The sequence below is a fragment of the Caretta caretta genome, chromosome 5, assembly GCF_965140235.1.
Source record: "Caretta caretta isolate rCarCar2 chromosome 5, rCarCar1.hap1, whole genome shotgun sequence".
In the NCBI taxonomy this organism is placed as follows: domain Eukaryota; kingdom Metazoa; phylum Chordata; order Testudines; family Cheloniidae; genus Caretta; species Caretta caretta.
The window spans coordinates 117,222,995-117,247,198 of NC_134210.1; the positions used below are offsets into that span (position 1 = coordinate 117,222,995).

The window sequence follows — 24,204 nt, forward strand, 5'->3', positions numbered from 1 at the left end:
CAGGCTTTGGCTTCAGACACCTTCATTAGCAGCAACAATGGGAAGTTAAAACATTCTGAAGAGTTGGTGTTGAAACAGACCTGTTCTGATGATGCTGTGGCATTTATTTACCATACTACTTTTCCTTTCACTTTATAATTCTCATATACACAAACACAGCAGTCACCTCCCCCTTCACGTGACCCACACTACCACTAGACAAAAAGAAAAGGAGGACTTGTGGCACCTTAGAGACTAACAAATTTATTTGAGCATAAGCTTTCGTGAGCTACAGCTCACTTCATCGGATGCATTCAGTGCAAAATACAGTGGGGAGATTTAGATACACAGAGAACATGAAACAATGGGTGTTACCATACACACTGTAACGAGACTGATCAGGTACGGTGAGCTATTACCAGCTGGAGAGTGTGGGGGGGAGGGCAGGGGGAAGGAACCTTTTGTAGTGACAGGCTTTCCGTCCCACCCAGTAAGTGGCTATACCATGTACAACAGTTTATGAGTCTGCTACTGCCTCCCACAGTTCAGAACTAGTCCTTTAGCTCGGACAGGAGAGACTCCTGCTTTCAGTCCCAAAGGTGTCAGTTTCAATCTCTGCAGAAGACCCAGCCAGCAGTAAAGACGTAATAACCAAATGCAGTAGTGTGGACTCATGCTCCTAGGACTCTGTTACTTTTACAAACGAACTACAGTATAGTTACTTGTCTAGCATGAAACGTGAAAAAAAAAATCAACACTAAACTGCACTTGTCAAAAGAAATGTAATGGATATACTATTACTAGGGCCCTCCTTAATTCGTGGCCATGAAAAACGTATCGTGGACCGTGAAATCTGGTCTTTTGTGTGCTTTTACCCTATACTATACAGATTTCACGGGGGAGACCAGCATTTCTCAAATTGGGGGTCCTGACCCAAAATGGAGTTGATGGGGAGGGGTCCCAATGATATTTTAGGGGGGTTGCGGTATTGCTACCCTTACTTCTGCGCTGCCTTCAGAGCTGGGTGGCCAGAGAACAGTGACTGTAGGCCGGGCAGTGCGGAAGTAAGGGTGGCAATACCATACCATGCCACCCTTACTTCTGCGCTGCTGCCTTCAGAACTGAGCAGCCAGAGAGTGGCGGCTGTTGACTGAGGGCCCAGCTCTGCAGACAGCAACGCAGAAGTAAGGGTGGCAATACCATGCCATGCCATGCCATCCTTACTTCTGCGCAGCTGCTGGCGTTGGCTCTGCCTTCAGAGCTGGGCTCCCGGCCAGCAGACGCCGCTCTCCAGCTGCCCAGTTCTGAAGGCAGCGCTGCAACCAGCAGCAGCACAGAAGTAATGGTAGCAGTACCGCAACCCCCCCTAAAATAACGTTGTGACCTCCCCCACAACTCCTTATGGCGTCAGGACCCCTACAATTACAACACTGTGAAATTTCAGGTTTAAATAACTGAAATCATGAAACTTATGATTTTTTAAATCGTAATTAATATATACTATGTATTTTTGCATGGTATCTTTGTGACAGAAAGGATAATTTTTAAAATTTGCTGATTAAAAAGCAACTGCAATCTGCACTGGAATCTTCATCATTAATACTAATCAATAAGGTTCTGTAAAGCATCAATGACATTCAACAGCACTTTGAGGAAGATCAAAATATGGAACTATTAAGGTGGGGAAGCAACCAACTTTGATTTTTCTGGCATTTCTGTTTATCGTATTCATTGCTCAATATTCTGAAGAGCAGCCTCTGACACGTATTGGTACAATCAGTGGTAATTTAAATACTAGATTCACTGAATATGACTATCAAGTCATTAGCACAGCCCATTTTTCTTCCCTGACCATACTCAGAGATGCGTCACGGTGGGGTCTCTTCAGAGCTCACGCGAGAGGAGCTGTGTTGGCCTTCCCACACTGTCAATCGTCTACAGCAGCGCTTCTCGACCCGCGGCCCAATCAGCACACAGCTGCGGCCCATGTAGATGTACAGGCAGTATATATTGTGTGTGGACACAGCCCACATAACACACAGAGAGCTGCATATGCGGCCCACAATGGTAAATAGGTTGAGAACCACTGGTCTACCGAGATCGGTCACTGTGTGAACCAGTTGCCTGGGCAGGCAGCTGGAAGTGAAAAAACTCCTGGACCTGTGGCAGCAGCTTGCTACTTAACTGCCACAAAAGGATTTCCTTTCCTTGGTGATAATTCAAACCTATTTCCAGAGAGACTGCAGCAGTCCTATGTTACACCCAAGGGCCAAACATAAAAAGGGCTACTCATACCAGGCCTGATCCAAAACTCATGGACATCAGTGGAAAGACTGTGATTGGACCAATAGACTTTGGTTCAAGCTCATACTCTTTTGGGGAGTGTCAAGCACACCAGGATGAAGAAATTTACAGCAGAGCAGCACGTTTTGGCAGCCCACCAATGACGCACAGTAGCCCACTTGTTTGCCTGATGTATAGGTTTCCAGCTAGAACAATATTTTGCCATATTTCTTTCTCTACCATGGGATTTAAAGCTGGCAGCACTGTAGGCTTTGAAATAAACTTTATGAAAAGCTGGTCTGCAGCCCTGTTTTGGCACATCCACAGCTACTTGGTTCACTCACAGTACAAAATATTGCTGTGTTGCATGGAAGCCTGCTCTGCTGACTCTGTCACATTAAAAGCTGTGATGAGCCATTTCAAAATAAATCCTCAGAGCTAAAAGCTTGGGCTGCTCACTGACCTCACTGCGATGGAAAGGTACTTGCTCCACGAACTCCTCCCTGCTTCAAAAGAGTTTCCTCTCATGGATTCCAACAAAAACACTTGAGATCCAACTCCTTAGGAACAAAGATCTACAAATGGCTCAGGAAATTGGAGGGTGGCTAGATCGGTGTGTGTCTCTAGGACAGGGCTACTCTAACTCTCACACAAATGAGTTGCAAAGTGAGGAGGCAAGTCCCAAATCAGCATGCTGGATCACTGATTCTATTTCTATGCAAATCACATACATTGTGTATTGGCCAACAGTGCTAGAATTAGGACAGGGCTGTGTTCTGTGTATGTGAGCATGAACCAATTTAGTGCGAGTGCAAGATGCCAGAATGGTAGACTCAGATTGCAGTCCTTTGTTATGCACACAGCAAGCCAGGGCCCGGTGCTAATCTGGGATGAATCAGAGCAGAATAATAATGTCAATCGAGCTACGCTGATTTGCACCAGGTGAGGATCTGGCCCACAAAATGGACAGCAAAGGTACATGTTACCCATTGCCACTCCACCAATATGAATCAATCTTCAGCGTGCGGCACACCAGGCAAGAAGGGAATAATGTATCCATGCCCATTCAATCTTTGGCCTTTTAGCCAAAATTATTAACCAAGTTACCTATTAGTACTGCTGGTGAAGGCTGTTTATGCAATGTGGACACCCGTCCAGTGGGAACTGACCTGATAAACTTGGAGCCACAGCGCCAGATCCTCAGCTAGTGTAAATGGGTGTAACACCATCTGGTACCGCAAGCTGATGGTACCACCCATAATAATAAGTCAAACTAAGCAAAAGTGGACTCCCTCCTCACCTTACATCCTATTTGCCCACACACATCTAGCTCTGGCAGCAGTCCTGGGACAACACTATTGTACTTTTACTCACTGACAAAGACATTCCATATAACATTTGCTACTAACTTCTTAGTTATACATGGAATTAATTCCTAGTGACAATTTTTCAATTTAATTTAGCTAGCTGATTGAGACTTTAAATCATTTCAGCTGGGCAACAGCATGTCACTAAACTAAACAGTTCCCTCCTCTTTCTCCAACCACGATGGCCAACTTTTTTCTAACCCAAACCCATTCCCATATTAAAACTGCAGGGGCCTGTCAGCAGCACAACGGATTTTTTCTAGATAAGACAACCCCATTGCTGTGTACTGACTGGCAGCTGTCCTCTACCACAGAGGTACGGTACACATATATTTTTTGATAACTCAGGACTATATAGAGTATTACACATTACATATTACAAGATAATACTAATATAAATTGCTTTAATATTATATATAACATAGGATATAAATATATATTAACCATATTCTATCTTGTATTATTACAGGACATAACGATACTAATATTATATTGCTTTGTAGGTAACTGGCCCCCATCTCTGTAAGTGAGGAACTATAGCTCACACTCAACAGGCTGCAATCTCTCAGCCCCAGCCAGTAAGATGTCTCTAAACAAGCAAATAAGGAACAACTCTGTCTTTACGAACTAAAGGAGCAGGATTTCTATTTTCTTCTTCTTCTTCAAATAGGTTTTGCTTGTTCAGTCCTACATTCTGCAGTCAAGCAAAAGACCATCCACTGGCAGTTCAGAGCACTCTACAATATTTCTAGGTGAAACTTCCTAAAGGTGGGATTCATAGATTCCAAGGCCAGTAGGGACCATTACAACCATCAAGTCTGACCTCTTGCGTAACACATGCCACAGAACCCAAAATACCAAGTTTCCTGCCTCCTGGTTTGGTATCTCCTTTGAATGAAGCACAGAGGGGCGAAGAGACATGTTCAAGACCAGAGAGTCACTGCCAGAGGTGAGAATATAAGCCAGGAAGCTCAACTCCCTGCTCTAATCACTAGCCCTTATTTCCCTCACATTAAGGACCCCTAAAGGGCATCAGCAGGATTTGAAACTTCGACCTTCAGGCTTCGATCCCTAAATGTACAGAAGTTACCAAAGTCCTATTAAAGTAATCAACACTCTCACAAGGGAAGTAGTGGAAGCCCCATTGTTTGAGTCATTTGATTGGGCAAAGATCTAAAAAATATAAATTTAGAGAACACTTTTACACTGGCAGGGGATAGACAAGGTTATTGAGCGGCGTTTTCCCTCTCTAGCTTATTTGATCCTGTGATTCAAGTCCACAGGCCTTCCACCTCTTTGAGAAGAAAGACACACAACAAAGTTGCTTCTGTATGGGAAGGGAAAGTCACTTGGTATGCAAAGTAATTACAAGAGATCATCTTTCTCTTGCAGAATCTATGAGGACATCCTGATTTTGTACCTGCTAGGGGATAATTTAACTATATGGATACATGATGTTAATAAAGCTAGACTCTTCCTACTCCCTAAGAAAGATGAAGAAAGACGACTAAAATCCAGATATCGCTAATTGGTGCAAATAGGAAACCATCTGGAACCTTATCCTCCCAGTCGAAATCATCACCAAGAATGTTCTGTTGAGTGCTAATTTTACTGGCTGCCAAGATGACCACTTTAAAGACAGAGCAATAATGTTAGCCCAACTATTTATAACAACTGATTTATGACGTGTTTAACAGATGTTATGGTAACTGAAGCCAAGGGCAGTCTAAGGCACAGCAGCAGAGTGGTCCACAGACACGTACGTCTGCAAGGAGATGTCTGGGGATCTGCACAATCCTGTTTTTAATTGTGGACATTTGAATGCTCCTGGTTTCTTGATATCTTGTTATTTTCACAATCATTAATTCTCCTCCTAGTGGAGACTTTGTATCCCCCCCCATTTCCAGAAAGCCCGATCTCCTGCCAATTTTGAGGCCTGTTCTATATTAAGGCTAAGGCAGGCAAGGTCAAAAGCCACGAATTCCCTCCAGCACACATCCAAGAGGTCTTCTCTACCCAGATTTTGTTGGTTCAAATGCATAAAGCTGGCAGACTGGTATGGACTCCGGCTTACGGAGCTGATGGTCTTCTTGCTCAAAGGGTCTGGCCAATATCAATAAACTTGACCCCCTGTGCCCACTAGGTCAGCCCTGCTGGCAGGGTTGAACCAACATCCACGCACTCATCACGCACCTGCTCAGGGAATTGTGGGAAACAGAAGACTGACCGATAAAACACACAAAACAGTTGTTAATAAAACCAAATTGAAATTCTTTGTTATTTGCTTGAATTCCAAAGAGTATTTTGTCCTTACTTTTTGTGCTGTCTATTGAGACCTTATTATTTCCCCTCTGTAGATCCTCCATGCTCTAGATGAAATCTTGATTATCCCTCCAATTTTTTCCTTGACTGAACCAACCCCACTCTTAACAATGCTTATATACAAAGAAGACAGGTGCCTTATAAATACTTTAGATTACATTACGGGTTTTATATTGCAACCACTGGCCTTCATCTGAAAGGAAATGAAGAGAACTGCATTCAATCTCCAACAATGTTACCACTTAACTAACCACAAGGGGTTCAACCTGTTGAATGGCTCAAGACATTCCAACAATCAGAAGCATTTCTTTTTTGATGAACAGTGTAGAACCAGGGCTTGATAAAGTTTATCAGTCCTGAAAGCATTTCAGTCAGACTGCAATATACAGAATCCTATTAGATCAAGACCTTCTGATTACTCATCTCAAGAAATATTCCAGTTCAGAAATGAATGCTTTGTACCACTTGAAAACTGGGATCGCAAGCTTTCTGAAAGTATAAAATCTCATTTTTAGCTCTAACAACTCTTGAGACAGTGGCTACTAAATTCATGTGATAAAGGAAACCGGGAAAAGAGTCAAAAATGAGAATGATGTGAATTTATGGGCCAGTGTCGAACTGTCTGCCAAGGCTACAAACAAATGTGAAAAAAACCACCACTCATCTATCAAAGATACAGTCTAAAGCATTTATTTGTAGTCCTGGTAATTCATAAAATATCAGATCTTAAAACCATCACTATTTCCTCAGACTAGTCATGATTTTTCAGCCACCAGTTCAGGAATTAATATAGCAAATTTCAGCCCTCTGACCAGGATAATTCTAATACACCACCTCCATCTAACAATATCAAAGTGAAACATCTATTGAGCTTCAGAACATCCTGACCACAGGAGATAGTAATGAAAATACTATTATGCCCATTTTAGAGAAGGGTGACTAAGACAGAGAGACATTAAATGGTGTGCCCTTAGTCAGCATCAAGATGTCGTCGGCTTTGGGCTTAGAACCCACATTTTGGGACACCTAGTCCCCAGGTCTAACCACAAGACACCTCTGTCTCCACAGTTTTCAAACCCTGTAGTTTGGTCTCCCACTAGTGAAGACTGAATTCTTGACTTATGCAACATTCCCACTCTCAGAGACCCTGGGAATAAAAGGGCTGGTCCAAGACCAATTCCTAGACATCCTACATGGAAGCACATACTGCTAGTCCATGGCAACAGCAGAAGGGGATTAGGTATTCCTCCTTCAGCGTGAAACCAGCATAATGAGGGGAATAGGCCCTTTTGTTCCTGTATTTGCTGTTTTAAAAAAAAAAAGTGGTCTAAAATGTGAGTTCTCTCTCATTTTATGGCAAACAAGTCCTTTTATGGAACACAGGTCACTAGCCAAACTCCAGGGAGTTTTTTCAGAGGTGAAAAATTAATGTGGGACTTGTTTTATTATTATTTTTTAAAAGATCACAGAGAGTCACAGTTTCTACTTAGATCAGCAGAGTCTGACACTACGCCCCATATTTTTCATAGAGATATTATGATATGATTATGACATAATTATGATGTACTTGTACTTTGTGCAAGATAAGTCATAGGAGATGTTATTGAAAAGGTTATAATGTATTGAATATGATTATCCTACTTGTATGCATGGGCCTGATTCTGTTCTCCAATTGGCATAAATAGCTGAGAGGAGAATCAGACCTCAGGGAGTTTTGTTTTTTAAAGGAGAAAGGAGAGCATTTGTTCCATGAGCATAATTGAGACACATTTTCCTCTGACACTTCTTTTACACATGTGAAATTAAACTGGAATCAGCGAATTATTTCCTCATTTACAGGCACGAGACAGCAAAATCAGTCTCAACTATCCCTAGCTATAAAGGCCCTGACTCCAGTTTTATGCCATTGTCACCGCACTGAAATCATTGGGGTTGTAGTGGGGAAGTAACAGCGCAGAACCAGGCCCAAGTTTACCATGGGATGGTTCCACTTTGTTTGTTTGTTTGTTTGTTTGTTTATTTAAAGATTAAGGAGCTGATCTTCATCTGTTATAAATTGACACAGCTACTCCATTAATTGCAATGGAGCTATGCAGATTTACACCAGATGAGAATCTAACCCTGAGAGTTCCATTACAGTTATTGAGCCAAATCCAAGTCCAGATATTAGCAGGCACTTATTCACTGAACAGCATTCTATCTGCTTATGCTAGGGCTGAATCTGGGCCATCTATATTGTGACTGAAATCTTACAATGAAGTCCTGTAACGTTTTTTGTTAAAACTCTTGCACTAGATTCTGATTTCTTTGCACTGGTGTGAAGTCTGCATACGTCCATGGAGTTACACTGCCTTTACACCAAGGTAACCAAGATCAGAATCTGACCTATTTTACTCACTTTAATACTCTGTACAGTTGATTCAGCCCAGCATACTTAGCTAATCTCTCTCACCATATGCTCCTAGCCATGTATTAAGATTTGAATCAGCTGGTTACTTCATCTGCCCTAGTTATAATCTTGTGTCAATGAGAGCCAGAGTTTTCTGTCACTATGCCCCCTCAAGTATACAAGGGTCATGATACCACCATTCATACTGCTCCCTTTGTGTCGACATTTCAAATGAGAGTAAAGAAATGTATTGGCTGCTGCTTTGAACTGTGCTTAACTAATGACAAATGTGCAGTGTTTCATCAGACTGGGCCTAGGGACCCTTTTGGGAAGGATGCTATGTCAGTGAAATTTGTTGCTGTCCCTCTAAGATAAACTTCAGTTACTTTTTATTACTTAAAAGTTCAGACTGATATTCCCAACAGTTTAACACCGCATAGTCTCCATAGCAATAAGGCAGCTTCCTCACAGTTTGAAGAAAAATTGTAACAAGTCTTTCTAGCTTCAGAGCTGCAGAAGACAGCATGTTCGGCCAGTACCCCACTGTCTACTAAGCATCTTTGGAATAATGGTGACTATCTTTATATTCCCATTAGACCATAAAGCTGTCACCATCACCACCAAGGTACTATAGCCATCAATTGCCCCTGATTTATGGCTTAGGGTTAGTTGTTGTAATAGGCTGCAATTTGCCTTTGAGGAATTTTAATCTACTAGTGGAGAAAAACCCTAAATCTTTGTTCTCTTTAGTTTCACTGCGGCATTTTGATTATTTCAGCTTTAAAGGCCCTGTATATCTTAACAACAGGTGAGAAAAAGAGAGGGAATAAGGTAAACCAGTGTCCAAACCTCATCCTTCACCTGCAGGACACTAACAGTGCGCTGCATAATAAATAATAATGCTCAAAACCCAGCTCTTATGCTTTTCATCAGTGGATCTCAAAGCACTTTACAAAGGAGGTCGGTATCATTAGTGGAGAAACTTTAGGCACAGAGATGTGAAGTGTCTTGTAAGCCTGGAGTAGAACCCAGTTCTCTTGAGCCCCAGTCCAATGTGCTGTACACTTTACCACATTGCCTCCATATGACCACCTCCTAATGGAGGAAAACTAGAATCATCATCAGCAATAACAGGTATACCAGACTGGCCATAGGAGCTTTAAGTACTGTAATCATCAGACCCCTGATATCTAGATGACTAAGCCAACCCATTACTACCTGAAGAACAGCCTATCTTCCCGTGTCTAAAATCTTTAGTAAGAACAAAAGGCCCACTCTGAAATTAAATCTACACTTGGTCACTTTTCATTTCCAAGTGTGTTAGTGATGGTTTTTTGCTACTTAATTCAAACAGTTCCTTACCCAAGGATTTTGTGATTACTTTTAAGGTACTACTGCTGTGAAAGCTGATTCCCCCACACTCCTGTAGCATTCTGTCCTCCAAACCATAATACACCTTATTCTCCAGTTCAGCAGCACGGCCAGGATAAAGAGTTTGGGAGCAAATGCCATTTCCAATCCCACGAGAGGGTTTTGTGTTTTGTGTCATGACTTAATGCACCACAGAACTTTACTGAGCTGCAAGAATGGACAGAATACTGCATTATGCTATATCTGAGTGACCTTTCAATGGCAGAGAGCTATTTCAGGACTTTACAATTCAGAGATTCCTGCAGAGGGTAATTGTCCGGGGAATAACCTGAAACAACTACTATAAAAGATGTATCTTTGCATGAATCTTTTCTGATTGTTATAGGAACACAAGCTATATTACATACAATATATATATATTACTGGAGGAACTAGATGGGAAAGGGGAACTGATAATGGTCTACAGAGCCACGATTAAACCACAGAAAGAACGAGGAATACTTGTGGCACCTTTGAGACTAACAAATTTATTTGAGCATAAGCTTTCGTGGGCTAAAACCTACTTCATCGGATGCATGCAGTGGAAAATACAGTAGGAAGATATAGATATATAGATATATATAGACATAGATATATACGTACATAGGAGAACATGAAAAAATGGGTGTTGCCATACCCACTATAACGAGAATGATCAGTTAAGGTGAGCTATTATCAGCACAAGGAAAAAAAAAAGAAAACCTTTTGTAGTGGAAATGGGCCATCCTGATTATCAACAGTTGACAAGAAGGTATGAGTAACAGTAGGGGAAAAAATAAGCATGGGGAAATGAGAGCCAGGCCAGATCTTGGGAGACAGGCCAGTCCTCACTTACAGACAGCCCCCCAACCTGAAGCAAATACTCACCAGCAACCACACACCAAAACACTGACCCAGGAACCTATCCTGGCAACAAAGCCCGTTGCCAACTCTGCCCACATATCTATTCAGGGGACACCATCATAGGGCCTAATCACATCAGCGGCTCGTTCACCTGCACATCTACCAATGTGATATATGCCATCATGTGCAAGCAATGCCCCTCTGCCATGTACATTAGCCACACTGGACAGTCTCTACGTAAAAAAGTAAATGGACACAAATCAGACATCAAGAATTATAACATTCAAAAACCAGTCGGAGAACACTTCAATCTCTCTGGTCACTCGATTACAGACCTAAAAGTTGCAATACTACAACAAAAAAAGCTTCAAAAACAGACTCGAACGAGAGACTGCTGAATTGGAATTAATTTGCAAACTGGACACCATTCAATTAGGCTTGAATAAAGACTGGGAGTGGATGGGTCATTACACAAAGTAAAACTATTTCCCCATACTTATTTTTCCCCTACCGTTACTCACACCTTCTTGTCAACTGTTGGAAATGGCCTATCCTGATTATCACTACAAAAGGTTTTTTTTTCTCCTGCTGATAATAGCTCACCTTAACTGATCACTCTCATTACAGTGGGTATGGCAACACGCATTTTTTCATGTTCTGTGTGTGTGTGTGTATACATATCTTCCTACTGTATTTTCCACTGCATGCATCCGATGAAGTGGGTTTTAGCCCATGAAAGCTTATGGTCAAATACATTTGTTAGTCTCTAAGGTGCCACAAGTACTCCTCGTTCTTGTTGCTGATACAGACTAACACAGCTACCACTCTGAAACCTATTAAACCACAGGTAACCTGTTCAAATTTGACCCAGGTCAGTAGTGGCTGAAAAAGTTATCATAGCATTTCCATGGCATCTTGCCAGGCTTCAGTGACCAACATGCAGCAAGTTGATGGTGATTTTGGTTTAGCTCCTAGCAGATGATCACTTGTACCAGCCACCTTTTACAGCAGTTTCCGGGGACATGCCAAACTCTGGATGGTCTCAGAGTTAACTAGAACCTCTCCCCTTAGAGACACAGTGACAGTGTGAGAAAACTCACACCAACACTGCCCTGTGTTGAGGGTGGAGGATTTCCCCCATTCAAATGGGTCAATCCAGTCCCCTCAGGAGCACTACACTCACGAAAAAACCAAAACACAAACAAAAAAGAGGAAGGCTGTCTATTATGAATAACAAATGATAACTGTCTCACTCCTAATCCAGATCACAAAGCTATCTTCCTTAAACCCTAATACTTTTTCCCCACAGTTGCCAGAGACCAGGTACTGTAATCAGCACTACACCTCTGATTTGCAGTGTCTCGTCTGTATCTTCACGATCTCATAATGTCTTATTGTTAATCACCTGCCCCATATAAGTTTGCAAAGTGATGGGGGGGGAGGAGAAGAATATCAGTGATATAATTTATGGCTTGTGTCCAATCATAGTAAGTCGGGTTTATGTATAAACACAAAAAGATTTTCAAACCCAAGGAAGTAAAAATTTACGAAATAGAAAATATTAGTGGTTGTATTTTTATGCATAAATGTAAATAATAAACACTTTAAAGTATACAGTCATTTGCAATTAGCTCTTTAAGAAAGACAGACTATCTAACCGTTTTCTTGAGCCAATTCTGCAACATGAAGTCAAGTTTGGAGAAATCAGGCACAGCAGTCTTCGCCTACATACAATTTCTGAAAAGACTTGCTTGGTACATGCACATATATGCATCAAATGCATATATGTCATGCATACCCCAAAATAAATGACACACACACACCTAAATACATGCATCCAACGTGAAACAAATGCAGACACAGGAAATGGTCATTGCATTTTGCCATGTTGCATTCTATTCTAAAATCTGCTCTCACGAGACACTGTCTACAGCTTTTCTTCGGCCTTTTTAAATAGTCCTGAAATTTTATATCTGAATATTTGCTACCTGGCAACATGCTAAGAGATATTCATACCTCTTTTGTACCATGTAGGTCAAGATGTATTTGTTCCTGCTAGTATTCTTGTTGTTTGTGTAAGCTCTGGCAATGTGCACGGTGCTGTACAATACACTAAACAGAGACAGTTCCTGCCCCAAAGTGCATACAGCCAGCTAAAAGACAGCCACACAGAGAAAGAGAAGGTGTCCTGGGAAATACAGAAGTGAAGGAACCATCTCTTAAACAGTCCTGATCTTTGATGCACATATATCATGTTAATATTGATTTACAAAATGCAATAACTTAAGAACTGGTTCCAAGGACAAAATGCTTTGTAATCAATAGATCTGCAAATGTGTGTTAATCACTGAACAGTATGTTGACTGTAACAGAGTATTTTAAGCAAATCAAACCACTCCATACTCACACAGAACTTCCATTGCGATCAATAGGAGTTTCACCAGAGTAACGAGCATCAGGTCACACGGGCAGAGGCAAGCCAAGATGATACCGTGCAGCAAGTTTTGCTCTACGGCCTTAGTGCCTGGTATTCAGCATCTCTCTTTGTAACAAAGATCCAAAAATTGCTTGAGAATATAGACAAGAAATTATTCCCCTTATCTTTCTCCTAGGTATCTAAGGGTTTAGACAGTGGGAGCGTAAGAGAAGCTGCAAACCAGCTGCTGAAAACTCCCAGAGCTGGAGCCTTCAGAGAGAGACGTTCAAATACACACTGGGTTTGCTGGGAGGATAAAGGATGCCACAAGAATCTCCCGAAACTCACGATCATATGCCATCCTATCAAGCAGCTCTGCTGTCACTGCTCATCTTTCCAATGGACTGGAATGAAAAGAGGTTTTATTTTGTCCTTTTGCACAAACTCACTCTAATATCATGTACAATCGCAATAATCAGTGGTACAGCTGGTCAGAATTTTTCCATTGAAACATTTTTTAAATTAAAATTCTTTAGAAAAAATCCTTTTTTTTTAAAAAAATTTTTGGTTTTCAGGCAACTACAACAAATATTTTAGTTTCTATCACAAAATTTTCATGGTAAAAAACCCCAACATATCCCAGTGAGCTCTCATAGGTGCCCAAATACAGAAGAATTGGGTAACTAACATGTAAAATATTTTTATTTACCTCTTCTCACTTTTTAGTGAACAAACACAACCCCTGGCTGAAATCTAGTTTTTCAAAAAGAAAAAAAAGGGGGGGGGGAACTGTTTGTGTCAAAGGGTTTAAAAACTTTTTTTTTTTTCAAAATTTTACAGTAATTTTTTTTACACTGAAAATGCTAACAAAATTATTATTGAAAGTTTATTTAAAACTTGATCTTCAGGTCAATGCTTAGGTAACACTTAAAAAAAAAATTCTATTTCACAAATTCCATCCCGAAAGGAAAACTGTTGCCAAATTTTCATGAATGATTTTGTTTTCAAAAATGGTCATTTTTCAATGAAAAATTTCATTTGAAAAATTTCAAACCCAGTGGATCCCAACTTGCATGCTAATGCTCATGTGTATTTCCAATTGAAATAAACAGGAGTGGCACATGCACATTTCTGGGCATGAACACACACAGTACATTTATTTGATTTGCACTAAATTGTTAACTACAGGGGAGCATTCAATTTTGGGATGAACTAGGCCCTAGAGAACAGACCTGACAGTCAATTAAATTTTCAATTCATTTTTCTCCTTGCCCTCCACCCAGTTTCAACAGCATTCAGTTAAATGAGCTCCCGGAATGCTCCCCTGTAGTTAACACCTACAAATTCCCATAGCTGGTAACCAAACTCCAAGGAGACGAAATCAATAAGATGCCTCATCCTGTTATCCATCTGTGCTTTACTAAAGTTTCGGTTAACTTCTGTCCAGTGATTTTTGGTACCAATAAACAGAGACCTGATCAAAAAGTTTTAATATGTTTAGTGTAAAAAACCAGACAAGTTTTTAAAAAGAACAGTTCAGTCCAAGAGCTATAAAAACCTGCTATGCTGTATTAGAAAGAGAAAACACTATCTTAACTCAGCCATGTGAATGGCTAAGTGTAAGAGTCTAATCCAGCCTTCCTTGCGCACCCAGAACAGTCATTGATTTCAATTCTAAGTAGTGCAGCATTACGCACTTGGTCCCCACATGAAGGGTAATTAAAGCCAGACTTTGTGACCCAAAGAAACTGGGGTAAGGGCTCTGAACTGCAGATTGAAGATTTCTCTCAGTTTCAGAATATCATGGCAGCCTGGAAATTTGTAGTAGGCTGATCCTGCCCCTGCTCAAGCCAATGGAGTTTCACCATTAACCTCTATAGATGAATGTGAGTGTGCAGCAGAGGGAAGAAAAACATTAGATTAATGCTTCAATTACCACTTGGAAGCAAGATCAAAGGTGAGGGAGGGACAAAAACAAAAACACAACCACCACTCTGAGCAAGAAACCACTGAAGATCTGGGAGCAAACGGTATGGAAAAAGGCTTTACTCCAAGCATCCTAGGGAGAGGACGAGAGGATGGGACATGTTTGGGATCTGATTAATCTGTTATAGGATAATGTCTATTATCTGTCAACAGTATATTACTTAATATCATACTTTTTAAAGAGGGGTCAAAGGTGGTGGTAAAAATGCCAGACAATTAACTCATTAAACAGAAGCCTCAAAAGCATTAAAAAAATGAGAAAACCACCACAACTCCTCGAATACGATTAATACAACTGTCTCATGCAGAATAAATAAATTTAGAGTCATGGAAGAGCAACACTGGAGTCCACAAAAGACATTTAACAAACTCTGTCCTGGCTTACAGTTCTGCAGAAAGACAAGGAGAGATGGACCGACAACTACATCAGCATGATCACCTGGGCTCAAAGACATTTCTTGCAAATTTCTCTTGGGCTGGTGTTCTCTAACAAACTCTTATCCTCCACCAAAATCTTATCTCCATACTGGCACTTCCTACAAGCCAACATGAACCAGAGCAACTTATACCTCCTGTGCAGAATGGGTGGGCAATTTCCTGTGCAGTGTCTAAATGAAAGGACAGACTTCAGGTTCCCCATGGCCATTCTCAAACCTAGAGAGAAGGTGAATATCGTAGTGACAATCCATAAGATCTTGCATGAGACCTTCAATTTATTTAGCAAGAATCTTCACGCTGCCTGGAATACAACATGCATAGAGAAATTCCAAAATGGACTTCATTGACAAATCGAGCAGCTGGAGACATGTCTGAGTGCAGAGACGCAGAAGGCAATAGACAACTCAGGAAATGAGGTCCTACAGAGCACTCTGAATGTGAAGAAATACTTCCAAAGAATCAAAGATTTCCTAAAAGAGAAGCACTACAGCCACTGTTCCTGGGAACAGTATTTCTATTTATTGACCATCTCGTTTAAAAAAAAAAGTAGAAATTAAAGGTAATTCCCCCCCCCCCCCGACAGAAAGTAGCAATTTCCCACTTAAAAAAAATGTAAAAGGTTTAAGGGCACAGTTTCAAAAATATCATGCCCCCATAATTGGGGCTAGCTTTCCAAGAGTTCAGCGCCCGTTTAGGCAGCTAAAATGAAATGGCCAGAATTTCAAAAGCACTCAGCATGCAGCAGTTCACACTGCTCTCAGTGGGAGCTGAGCTCTTTTGAAAATTTGGCCCGAACAAATTTATCCTAAATATAGGTGGAGAGTTTTTCAAGAGTGCTCCTGGATTCTCTCCCGGAGCTGGGAAAATGTTTTATGTCCATTTCACTGGGTGTATCAACTGTTTTATGGCTTTTAGCTATTGTTGCCTTTTATCATTACACTGATTTTGTTCTTTTCAGAAATATAGGGATTTCTTCATTAATAAAAAAGAAGAAGTCTCAAGGGCACACATGTCTGAGTCGAGAGGACAACACACCTTCCTAAAGTTCTGGTATGGGTTACCGAGATCTTAGCTTTGTCACATAAGAAGATCTGACACTGTACCAGAATTTTCTTAAACTGATCGATTAGAATATTGGAAGGGCACAACATATACAAAATAAGAAAAGCTCAAGAGTATTAGCTGGCAGAGGTTCTGACCTAGAAGATTAGTTTGCAGCTACGATCATCTACTTTCAAATGCACCCGTCACTGTAATCTCTAGGGTTGTTTTCTCCCTATTTACTACAGCACATTCCAAAATTGGTACAGATTTTTGGATGCAATGGTTTACACCAATACAGAAGACTAACAAGGAAGTTTTTATTTATACTGTGTTCATTTATGTGGTCAAGTTTACAAATAAAGACAATGGCAGTTTTAAACAGTTCATACATTGGCACTAATGTAATCAAATCTCTCCCACCCGCCCCTTTTTTCTTACATAGATCAAACAAATAATTGTCTTCAAACATCAGTCAGATTATTCGCCATTCAAGAGACCTCAGGGCCCATACACAGTATTCAAGGAAGGACTACATGGCTTTTAGATCTGCTCAAGATTTTCCTCTCTGACTGTATAACAAAAGATCTCTAAATATGCACAGTTCTGAAAGAAAATTAAAATCAGGCCAGAGTTAAAAGTTTCCATGAATTTAAAGAATCTGGAGGGGAAAAAAAAATCTAATATCTTTTGCCAGTCAGGTTTAGAAGTGCCGTTATTATTTCACACCTGTGCAGAGCTGTGGAGATTTTTAGAGCAGTGCAGGAGGTTAGTCACTCATCTTCCCTTCACCTGAATGGAAAACATTCACTGCTTTGAAAAAAATTTCAATCTTTAATTCTGGACAGAGAATGCCTATTAAGATGGGTGTCGCTTCTGTGCGCAGGACTATGCCTGCCTAGGTGTGAGAGAATGGCAGTGAGGAACCACTTAAAAGCAGCAAGATCAAAGGAAAATTACATGCACTGCAGTTTAAAACCTTTCCAGATTAAAATGATTAATTAAAAAGAAAAAAAACAACACTTTGACTAGTGTTAAACAGCTCTATGGTGTTATATCAGCAAACTTAAGTACATGAGCAATCCCATGAATGAGACTATTCATGTGCTTAAAATTAGGCATGCGCATAAGTACCTTACTGAACTGGAACCTATGTGCCTGAGGTTTCCTTGTGTATACTGTACCATACAAGATATATGCAGGTCATATCTATATATTTAGATATATGCTGGACATATCTAAACCTCTGTGCTTAGACTTTATGCTGGACATATATCTGTAGTTGGACTATGCAGGACATCTGTATTTTTGCCTAAGAAAAGCAGGCAACATGCAAAGCACTTTGTAGAAACTACAGGGTACAACCCTGCCAAATTTACTTAGGCAGAACGCTCACTGAAGCCAATGGGTACTTTGGCTGTGCATGGACTGCACCACTGGGACCACAGAGTGTTATTAGAGACTGTTAGATTAGATTTACTGTTTTGGAGAAATACTTCTGTGAGATTTAAAGCAGCTCTGCCTGCTAGTCTGTTTTCTCTCCAAGTGTGACTTGTCTTTGTTGTGTCACTGTATACAAGATATACCTCTCATTCTGGCAATGAGACTCAGAAGCTGATTTAGGTTTATATTGGCACAAGAACTAAGAATTTAGCTACACTCGAGGTTTTTCCTGTTGAGTTAATGGATTGTCAGGTGTCTTGAGGTAACTACAAGTTCATAAAGGCTGGCGTGTCCTGAACAAATGTTTGTGAAATGTCCACTTTGGCCTTTATAAACATGTTGGCTACCTTGAGTTATAAGATAAAAAAAAATTTAAAAAATAGTGTAAACAAGACCCATGTTAAAGATCTCCTCTCTGGAAGTCCGAGTTCATCCACAATGGGGGCTTTACAGGCAGCTGTCCATTCCTATGGAGAGAGTTTAATTGCCTGAGATCCTGGAGCGTGTGTGGACTTCTCTTCTTTGAGGTTACATAGTGTAACTCTTAAACGTTTATTTTTAAAGGAGCACTTTCAACTTAAATATCACATATACTAGTAAAAGTGTTTAACTCTTCTGTTAAAAACAACATCTAAAAATTACCATAATTGAAGAATCAGAGAAACAAAAATATTTCTCTGTTTATTCAGGGTGGGTTTTTTCCCTTTGTGTATTTGACAGCTGAGTGTTGACCACCTCATTGATTCCTCCATCAGTCATTTCCCCTTGTCGCTTGTGTGGCTTTTTCCATCCAGCAACATGGAAAGGAGGTCATTTATTTAAAAAAAAAAAAGGAAATTTTGAATGCAAAACCACAATTGGTCAGAGGAATCCAGCAGCTGAAACTTCTTTTAACAAGTGTTTTTTTTCCAAAAACTGACCACATTTCCAGATGACAGTATCCCTTTAACTATGACATTGCCTGTGCATTTTGCTGGATTATTGGATCAGAAAGAAAGAATAAAACAAGGTATTTTTGTGAGAAAACGTTATACATCTGGATTATTCACTATTAACATTTAGACCATTCTGTATCAGGTCCATAATGACAAACATTAATTTAATTATTTTGTTATTTCAAAGTGATCCAGGTATTGCATGAGATGGAGCAGATGGACCGCAACTTTCTCAGTACTCAGCGTTTGCACGACCTTTATATCTGCTTATATTCATTCAGATATTTCACAGACCTCATTAGGACTTGGATACTGTCACTCGTTTGTGAACACAACAAAACAAGTTAATAAAAGGTTTCACTATTTTTTAAAAATCTACTACAGTAGAGAGTGACACATTTTAAGGCAAGAAGGGGCCCATGATGACGAGCTAGTCTAACCTCCTGCTTTAACCGGTCCACAGAATTTCACTCACTGATTCCGGCATTAAGACCAATAACTCGTGGCTGAGCTAGAGCAAATCTTTTAGAAAGGCATCCAATCCTCATTTTAAAACTTTTAGGTGATGGAGAATTCACTACCTCTCCAAGTAAATTATTCCAATTGTTAATTGCCCTCCCTGTTAAAAAATGTGCACCTTATTTCTAGTGTGAATTTCAGTTTCTAGCCATTGGATCCTGTTATTCCTTTGTCTGTTAGATTAAAGTCCTCTGCTACCAGGAGGACAAGTTCTACCCCGCACTATAATTATGCTGGTGATTTCTACAAAGGTTAGAGATGTATTTGAAACATTCTGTTTATTGCTACCCTGGGCCTGCGTTCATAATCCTGGGTGAAAATGACCCATGCTGTACACCCAGGTGTCAAGTACACTTCCCAACAGCAGCGGATTCTTTATGCCCCACTCAGAGGAAAGTCAGGTGGTCACCAGGGTTGGATAGCTGTGAACTGCAGTCAGGACTCCATAGGAGCCATGCCAGCAGAGGCTGCTCCACGCATGGCAGCTGTCCTACCCTTCTCCCAACTAGCACTAGACCACTTCTAGACTCCTAGAAGTCGGCCCCTTGCACAGCACCTACCCCCGGCAGTCTCACTTCAGCAGCTCTGTGCCTGGAGCTCTTTTAATACTAATAAGAGCTACTATAGGTTTGGTGAGTAACCAGAGCAGCTAACAGGAAGAGCAGCACCTTTGTTCAAGTGTCATTTAAGAGTCGGTAAAATTATCTTAAAATTCAAGAACCAACTTAAGAAGCATTTGTGAATTATGAAAAAAAAATGAGAAATTGAAATGTTTGTACAGTGCTTTTCACAATGGAGCCCTGATCTTGGGTGCTACCCTCATACGAATAATCATTATCTGATTAGGAAAGTTTTCCCCACGTCAGGCCATCTACTGTTGGCTGGTTTATAACCAAAACTGATGATTGAACCTGTTCTCTGCATTGGGCCATAGAATTCAGGGTTAAACGCTGATTATTCATCTCTCAGGTACTGATCCAGGCTCCAAAAAGCCTGCAAATCTGGCCTGTCACACTAAGATTCATAAGGAAGATTTTAATCCCTTATTTCATCACTCAGTAAAAATGATTCTTCATGAGAGAGCGATCATTTAAAAACACCACTCGGAGAAGGAGTCTGTCTCCAAACGAGTAAGACTTGGCAGGTTGTCTGTACTACGCTGAAGCAGTAAAGGCAGCCCTGGTAGTAAGTATTGTGCAATTTCAAGTTGTAAGGGAGTTGTGTCTGAAAGCTGCCAAGGAGGGGTGACAAGTAGGTCACAAATCCCCGGGCTTGGGGGCTCCTTCCCCTTAGTCAGTGTCAGCACAAAAGCATGAAAGCAGCTATAATAGGAGTTCACTCATTTGAGACTCCCGCCTTGCAATTTCAGAGCAATCCACAGAGAGAGGGCTGGGAGAAAACCACCAACCAATGTTAAGCACGGAGGGGAAAAAAAAAATCAGGATCGCTTTGCTAGCTATCCTCCTCCTGGTTCCCTTATTCCACTCTGCCTTCCTGTAAATCCTCCCCTGGAGTGGAACCAGACACTCCCCTTTGCACATGGCTGGAACAACAGGATCAGATGCACACACTTGTTGACCGCTTTTATTTTCATCTTCATTCGCTTTCAGAGGCATCGATCAAAACCACACGACCCATGTCCCCAGTTGATTCCCCCAATCCCCAAAAGGCAGTAAAGTGGCAGCCACTTCCCCTAAGGGAAGCCAAGCGAACTCCCACAGGCGCTGAAGGAAGGAGTCATGATCATCCACCAGCACAAAAGACCTGCCCTGCTGAGCAGCACAGCAAGAAAAACTCCCATGGCATCCAAGGAGCAGGAAAACACGCTTTGCCGCTGGCTTACCGCCCTCCGTATAATTTACTATTATACCTGCCTTGGGTTCCAATTATTTCCCTTTTGCTATTTCAAACCTTTTGCTCCCAATCTCCATCGCAGCCTCCCAGCCTCTACACAGTTGGATGCAAACAAAAGCCCAGGCATTGTTTTGTTCTGGTGGGTATCCCCCCCCCGCTCCCTTTTTACTACGAATGCCAGAGACTTTAAAGGACAGCCAAGACCCTGCTTGCCTGGATAGGGGTAAAGATTTGCCCTTTAATAGTTTCGATAGCCTGGGCTGCTGGGGAGAAAGGGGAAAACATCAAAGCAAACGAGCAACGCGATTTTTTAAAAATTCTCTTTCGCTGCATTGAAGGGAGGGGCTGCGAATCCAGATGTTTGACAGCGGTTGCCCAGCGGCTGGAGCAGCCTTCCTAGTCCCCCACCCCAAGAGAAATCAGGATTTAGTTGGCATGCAGCTGTCGGGGGGTGGGGGGGGGAGAAGGAGGTCTCTTTAAATGCAGGGTGGGGCTAAGGAAATCCAGCGAAATCTCCACGTTACTTTCCTCTTTTTACACACCAGAAACCCCCCCCCCCCCCATCCACGCACACTATTGCCCCCGCCGGCGGGACCAGAAGCCAGTGGGTGACGGAACACGCTTCAGCAGCCTGCGGCGTCCAGCGCCCACCCCATCAGGTCCGGCCCCGCGGGAAGAGCGGAGCAGCCGGGGGCAGCCCGCGCAGGGCGGCGCGGGTCCCGGCCCCGCCGGAAAGCGCGTTTCGGCCCTCAGGCGGCAGGGCCGTCCCGGGGGGGAGGTGACCCGAGGAGAGGGAAGCGGCGCCACGCCAAGCTGCCCCCGGGACTGGAAACCCCACGGCACACTGGGGAGAACGAGCCTCCCCCGTCTTTTGTCAACTTCTGCCACATGGTTGCACAGCCATTCAAGAGGGGAGGGGGGGGGTCCCGTCCGTCTTTTCTCCTCCCCTCCCTCCTTCCCCAGGCGTGGCCGAGCCTAGCTGGGGGCGCTCGGGTCCCGGGGGGGGGAGGGGGAGGGAGACAAACCAGCGGGATGAGCGACCTCCGCGCGGGGTTTTTACCTTCAAGCCCTGAGCCCGGCTGGCTCCGCCCGCTGCCTCCCCTCTCGCTCGCTCCAAGGCGTCTGCCTCACGGGGCGCAGAGATCCCGCCCGCCCGCCTCGAGCCGGGCTCCCCACCCACGCGCCGCGCCGCCCCCCCCCCCCCCCGGGAGAGCCCCACCTGCCCCGAGCCGCGAGACCAGCAACCGCCCGGGACCGGGGCGCCCGCCTGGCGCGGCGGAGCGTGGGACGGGCAGACACGCCCCCTGGCGGTCACCGCGCGGCGCTGCAGCCCCTGCCGAGCTGGCCGCGGCGCAGGGGACCGTCGCCAAAGTTTTCAGGCGGCGCGAAGAGGCGGCGGAGAAGCAGAGCCGGAGCTGCGCGGGGGGGGGGGGGGCTGAGCGCTGAGCAGAGGTGCGGGAACACGCGTTATAATGGGGCCGCTGAAAGCGGAAGCTCTGCACGGCCCGGGGGGTGGGGGGGGGGAAGGGCTGTTACTGCCGCTCGCCCTGGGGTGCTGCCGCCGCACCCCCAGTAGCACCCTTACCTCCAGCACCTACACCCCGAGGAACATAGCCACCCTCCTGGCTCCGACCAGCGGGCCAGCTAGTCCAGCGGCTTCAGGGCCAAAAGTCACCCCCGACGGCAGGCAGGGGAGCACCGGACTCCCTGGAGAAGCCGGCTTAGCAGAATGGGATCAGTGGAGAGCTCACGGACTCCTAGAACAGACCCAGACAGACAGACAGCGACTCCCTCCCGCTCGTCCTCCGATTGCAGGAGACTCGCAGGGCCTGGGATTGATCCTCCTGGATCAGGCTGAGACCCCAGTAATCTCACATGCAAGGCTGGCTCTTTTGCGCACACAGCTCCCCCGTGCTTGCGCTCCTAACCACGCCGGCATCTGCGATAATCCCAATCCCTGGTTGTTGACCAACAGAGTCTCTCTCTCTCCTTTCCACAATAATTTCATCAGCCTAGAGTTACGGCCCACCACGTTTCTTTTACAACCGGTTTTGTTTTACTCCCCCTTCCCCCTAGCACAAAGAACAGCCCACACTGGGGCATGCAAGGAAGAATTTTTGACATGGAACAAAACATTTTCTACTTGGTATCCGACTACCCAACTGCAAAACAAGCAAGGTCAGATTTATTAAAAAAAAAAAAACCCTGTATAATCATTAACAAGGCTTACTAAGAAATTTATCTGCAGGGGGTGGCTTAGGCAGCAAACACATGACTTCTTTGAAACTAAAGATGTAACAGGCAGCAGAAAACCTCTAACCATGAAAGTCTTTGACAGCAGCCCTTTACAGAGACCAAGCCTTGGGTTCACACACACACAAATTGTACTATTTTAACCATATTAGAACAACCTCCTCTAACATGGATGCTTTTATACCAGTATAAAAGTGCTCCTAGCACCTTAGCTTATTCCTATCAATCTTATTTCAGTTCTATTTGACTCAAATTAAAACAAGTGTTTCATTTCAAATCATTTTGTTGGAAACAAAAACCCGGAAAATTTCATACTATATAGAAAATGGCTTTCAAAAAGCCATTTTTTGTCACAAACACCCTCTTCAACCAGCTCTGACCTTACAGGATTGGGCCCTAGCACTCATGGAAGGTGTTAGAGTGACTGCCATGGGAACTGAAATGCCTTATTTATCCACAGAACAGATACAGCATAGGCAGGAGCAGGCAAGCATCTCTAACTGTTCCTCTGAGGCACCTCATTTCCTCACGTGGGAGAAATCACTAGTAGGAGAGAAAAAGAGTGAGAAAGTCCAGTTGCTGATGCCATTCAATCCTTGGTTTCCCCTCTAAAGCAACCATCAATAGAACTAATGCTTATTGTGATTTTAGTATTGGGACACTGGTCCATCAGAAACTGTGCTGAGGCCATTCATTGCTATCCTGTAGGTGTCCAAACAGATGTTA

At 42.8% G+C, this 24,204-nt stretch overlaps 1 protein-coding gene across 4 annotated transcripts in view; it reads right to left on the reverse strand.

The window, feature by feature from the left end:
* The window catches only part of MOB3B (MOB kinase activator 3B), a 152,615-nt gene extending 129,405 nt beyond the window's left edge, over nt 1–23,210 (reverse strand). The window contains exon 1 of one of the 4 annotated variants that reach the window (XM_075128830.1): nt 23,101–23,210. The gene's annotated coding sequence lies outside the window, so the exon portion shown is untranslated. The other 3 variants (XM_048851921.2, XM_048851923.2, XM_048851922.2) reach the window with 3 other exon arrangements.
* Between the last annotated feature and the right edge of the window lie 994 nt (nt 23,211–24,204).